This window comes from Otolemur garnettii, unplaced genomic scaffold, assembly GCF_000181295.1.
Source record: "Otolemur garnettii isolate 467f Iridium unplaced genomic scaffold, OtoGar3 scaffold00024, whole genome shotgun sequence".
In the NCBI taxonomy this organism is placed as follows: Eukaryota; Metazoa; Chordata; class Mammalia; order Primates; family Galagidae; genus Otolemur; species Otolemur garnettii.
The window spans coordinates 12,678,116-12,683,237 of NW_003852419.1; the positions used below are offsets into that span (position 1 = coordinate 12,678,116).

Here is a 5,122-nt window from a genome sequence, read left to right on the forward strand (position 1 = left end):
CGGAACTCTTTCATCTTGTGCAACCGAAACTCTATACCCTTTAAACAGTAACGTCCCATTCCCCCAACCCCTGGCAGCCACCACACTGTGTCTCTTTAGGCACTGTGGAATCAGACAGCATTTGTCTTTTCACAATTAGCCTCTTTCACTTAGCATAATGTCCTCGAGGTTCAGCATGTTGTAGGATGTAGCAGAAATTCCTTCCTTTAAGACCGAATAATAATCCATGGCACATATACCACATTTTCCATGCCACGTATATACCACATTTTGCTCCTCGGTTGTCTGTCAGTGGACACGTGGCTGCTGCCACATTGCAGCTACTGGGAATACCGCTGCTGTAAGCACAGATGCCTCTGCAGAACTGCTTTCGGTTCTTTGAGGAGGAATTGGCGGATCATATGGATGGTAGTGCTGTTTTTAATTGTTTAAGGAACCAGTATGCTGTTTTCCACAGAACCTGTACCATTGCGTATCCCTACCAATAGTACACGGGGGTCCTAGTTTTTTACATCCTTGCCAACACTCACTTCCTACTTCCGTTGTGATAGTAGCCATCCTAGCGGATGTTAGGTGGTATCTCACTGTGGTTTGATTTGCATTGGGGGAGGGATGGGGGTTTTTTGGGGGGGGTTGTTTGTTTGTTTGTTTTAATTCTGTAAATGTGTAGGCCCCATGTCAGATGCTGGGGACATAAAGTGGAGTTAAGTCCCAGATGGAGAGCTCAGGGTCTTGTCCAGATTCAGAGGCTGCTGCCACAGAGGGCCCTGGCTGAAGGTGTGTGTGAAGTCCCTCAGCGTGGAGCCATCATTCATGGGGAGAGAGACAAACCTCACTCTTCTCTTTTCTTTTCTTTTTTTTTTTTTTTTTTGTGGTTTTGGCTGGGGCTGGGTTTGAACCCACCACCTCTGGCATATGGGACCAGCACCCTACTCCTTTGAGTCACAGGCACCACCCTCCTCTCCCCTCCCCTCCCCTCCCCTCCCCTCCCCTCCCTTCTCCTCTCCTCTCCTCTCTCCTTTTCCTTCCCTCACTCTATTGCTCTGGATAGAGTGCTGAGGCAGCAAAGCTTACAGCAACCTCAAACTTCTGGGTTTGAGCAATCCTCTTGCCTCAGCCTCCTTAGTAGCTAGGACCACAGGTGCCTGCCACCACACCTGGCTAGTTTTTCTATTTTTAGTAGAGAAAAATACTAAAAATATTGGGGGTCTTACTCTTGTTCAGACTGATCTCGAACTCCTGAGCTCAAGTAATGCACCTGCCTCGGCCTTCCAGAAGGCTAGGATTATAGACAAAAGCCACTCACCCAGCTCTCACTATTTCTGTAATTGTGCCCATAGCAAGCCTCCTGGAGCTCAGGATGATGGAAAAGGGCCCTGGGAGTGAGGGAGAGAAGGTCAAAGTCTTCGAAAAGACACTTTACTTCTGGCTTGGCGCCTGTGGCTCAAGCGGCTAAGGCGCCAGCCACATACACCTAAGGTGGTGGGTTCGAATCCCCAGCCCGGGCCCGCCAAACAACAATGATGGCTGCAACCAAAAAATGGCTGGGCGTTGTGGCGGGCGCCTGTGGTCCCAGCTACTTGGGAGGCTGAGGCAGGAGACTTGCTTGAGCCCAAGAGTTGGAGGCTGCTGTGAGCGTGATGCCACGGCACTCTACCCAGGGGGATAGCTTGAGGCTCCGTCTCAAAAAAAAAAAAAAAAAGACACTTTACTTCTTAAGGGCCCCTTCAGTCAGAGGAGGGGGTCAGACCACATGGTTTCTGTGGACTGAGAATAGAATAGAATACTTAGGATTTTTAGGGCGGAATTATACCATGTGGAGAGTCAAAGAAAGTGTGTCTGACTCTTCCCTGGTCTAACTCCAGTCCTGTTAGCTGTGAAACATGCGTCACCCTGATATTCTTGCACTCCTGATTCCCTAGTCCCCAAAATGCCTGAACTTGAGAATGTGTTGTGCTGCCTCAAGACCATCCCAGCCCTCACAGCAAGGGGCCTTGAGGGTCTGGCAAGGGTTGAGAGCAGAATTTAGAAGCAAGGATCTGTTTCATGCCTTTGATCCTGTTGAAATTAGTGAAAGCATTTGCTGGAGCCAGCTGGCTTGTCAGGGGTGGGGATGGCACAGCTGCCACCGCAGCAGCCTCCCGTGCCCATGGCAACGCAGGTCCTCAGGATACCAAAAAGCCCATCAGGCTCTTGCAAGAACATCAGCTGCCCCCGAGGGAAAGCTCTCACGTAGAATGCTAGAGAAGGAACAATATATATGGAGAGAGAGAAATCATGGAAGGATATTTTCTAGATGTAGTAAGATTATGTCTACAAATATCAGGACTGTAAGATCTTTTACAAATTAACAGTTTAGCCACAACAGGGCATTTAATTCCCATTTTCATTGCAAATGTTCTGATATGCTTGGTAGCATAGTACTGATGTTTAGAATTATTCTAACTTGTAAATTGCATAGCAACTAGATTGATGTAGGTGGATCACTCTGTGGACTACAAAGCTCTGTGTACCTGCAAGATGTGTGATCACCCTCTTAACAGCGAGGACCTGGGTCTCTTTCAGGTCTCTTATTCTATGTGAGCAGACATTTCTAGTGAATAAAATGTGATTCTGAAAGAATAGACTATTGTTAGTCTAAAGCAATTACATATGCATTAAGGAGATATTTTGCTCTTTGCCCTTAGAATATTTCAGTGTGTATGTGTGTGTGTGTGTATATATATATAGAGAGAGAGAGAGAACGAGCTCATGTGTGCGCAGCAGGCAGAGAGAAAAGAAGAGTAGTGACCTAAATATTTCCTCTATGCTTAAAAAAAAAGACAGTGTAATAACAGCAGTAAAGAAAATTTTGGTGGAAAGAAAAACCCACACCGATAATTACACCTCCCTAATAGAAGAATGTTTTTTGGTTTTTTCCCCTTTTCACATCCTTGGTTACAAGGAATAGAAACCCACTCAAAGCAGCTTGCACTTTAAGATAACAATAAAGAATGAAATGTTTGGAAAGATGTAGAGATACCTCATAGAATCTAAGAGCAGGAAGCAACACCTTTCAAGGAACTGGCTTTAGGAATGAACGAGAAAGTGCCCAGAAACCAAGCTAGCAGTCCCCCTCTTTTTCCCCCCTTCTTAGCTGCTGGTCTCCATCGACTGCTTGTCTGGCTCTCGTGTTTGCCTCTGGCCCCCCTCTCACTCATTTTCACCTGTTCTGCTTTCAGCTGTCTCAAAACACCACCCTCAGTTCCAGAATCCACATCTTATCCCAGCTAGATACCCACTGATTCAGCTTCCCAGGTTCCAATTTCCCAGGAGAGAGAATTGGATCGCCCAGCCCAGTTTGGGCCTGGCCACTCCTGGGTCCACATCTGCGTCCAGAGTACAAATGTGACTGCAGGGGTCCAACCCTTGGCAGGGAGGCAGTTCTCAGGGAGAGGGCGTGGGCTAGTCAAGTACCTCACAAGGTAACTATGACACTACACTGCACTTAGGTGCTGTCTATGTCAAATTCTCGAATGTTCTGGCAATCATAAATTACCTCACTGAGATATTTTAATAGTTTGGGTTCTTTTTTTTAAGTGAAGTGGAATCTTTGAAACTAGAGTGTAAAGTGAGTTGTTGGAATTATCTGAGAATTAATAGTCCTCTAAGTCCTCTTGTGGCCAAAAATCATCTAAAATTAGCCACAAAGAATATTTTCACTCAGTCCTTTTATCCTTCTTCCACATGCTTTATTTGCAGTCACTCTTGAGAATCCTAAAACTGTATCACAGATGTATTTAGTTCATTGGGAAAGTATTGATTACTCATTTTCTAATAATAGCCAAAGCTGGGTACAGTGGCTCATGCCTGCAATTCTAGCACTCTGGGAGGCCGAGGCAGGTGGATTGCTTGAGCTCAGGAATTCAAGACCAGCCTGAGCAAGAGCAAGACCCTGTCTCTACTAAGAATAGAAAAAAAATAGCCTGAGATTGTGGCGGGCACCTACAGTTCCAGCTACTTGGTAGGCTGAGGAAAGAGGATTGCTTGAACCCAAGAGTTTAAGGTTGCTACAAGCTATGATCACGCCACGGCACTCTACTCAGGTTGAAAGAGCAAGGTGCTGTCAAATAAATAAATAAGGCCTAAGATAATTAACTTTCTTTATTTCTTGTCTCATATATGTATGTTGAGCCATAAAGTCAGGACGATGTGCCCATTTCAGAGGACACATCTGGAGATGTACCTGCTTCTCAGAATCAAGGCGAAACTTGCTTATAACACCAAATGAGGAATGATTCACGTTGTCAATTAATAAATAAGAGAACCTTGTTTTTAGTCACTCAGAAATAGACCTATAATCTATACAATCTTTAATAACTCCTTAAGATTAGCAAAGCTAGATTTCAGACTTAGCTGGTGCCTAGTGTTAAAGAACATGATATAAACCACAAATTCCTTAAATTAGTACTATTTTTCCAAGAGGACATTTCAAGGCTACTAGATATACATGGTTCGGGGGAGGGGAAATGAAAGTTATTGTGTATGTGTATATATAAATATATATACACACTGAATTACTTACAGACAAAATATTATGTTGTATTAAATTTGCATAAAAATGATCTGCGGTGAGGGTGTCAGTGGAGGTTCATTAAACAGTTGGTCATGCTTAGTTAATAATTACTGAAGCTGAACAGCAGGCCCATAGGAGTTCTTTATTCTTCTATTATACGTGTGAAATTTTCTATAACTAAAAAAACTTAGAACATATATATCCTGAGTTATTTAAATTTCAAGCCATAAAAAAGTATCCCCACTATAGGAGGAGAATTAGGAAATCTAATCTTTTTCAACATCAATCAAAATGAATCCAAGATTATAATTTTCTCTGAGACTGAAAGACTATTTTTGCTTACCATTTGGGGGTGGGGGGTCTCAGATTTCTTTTCAAATTTTCAATAAGTTTAGTGTGGGGTGGGGAGAGTGAACATTCATCATTTGTTTTGTGTGACCTTTTTGTTTCTATACTTTAAAGTTGAATTTAGAATTTAGACCTAATGAATGCTCAAAAGATTCTCACTTCTGGCTCGGCGCCTGTGGCTCAAGTGGCTAAGGCGCCAGCCACATGCACCTAAGGTGG

At 43.8% G+C, this 5,122-nt stretch overlaps 1 protein-coding gene across 1 annotated transcript in view; it reads left to right on the top strand.

The window, feature by feature from the left end:
* Nucleotides 1-5,122, top strand: part of EML6 (echinoderm microtubule associated protein like 6) — a 293,843-nt gene that overhangs the window by 227,780 nt on the left and 60,941 nt on the right. The window lies entirely within an intron of this gene.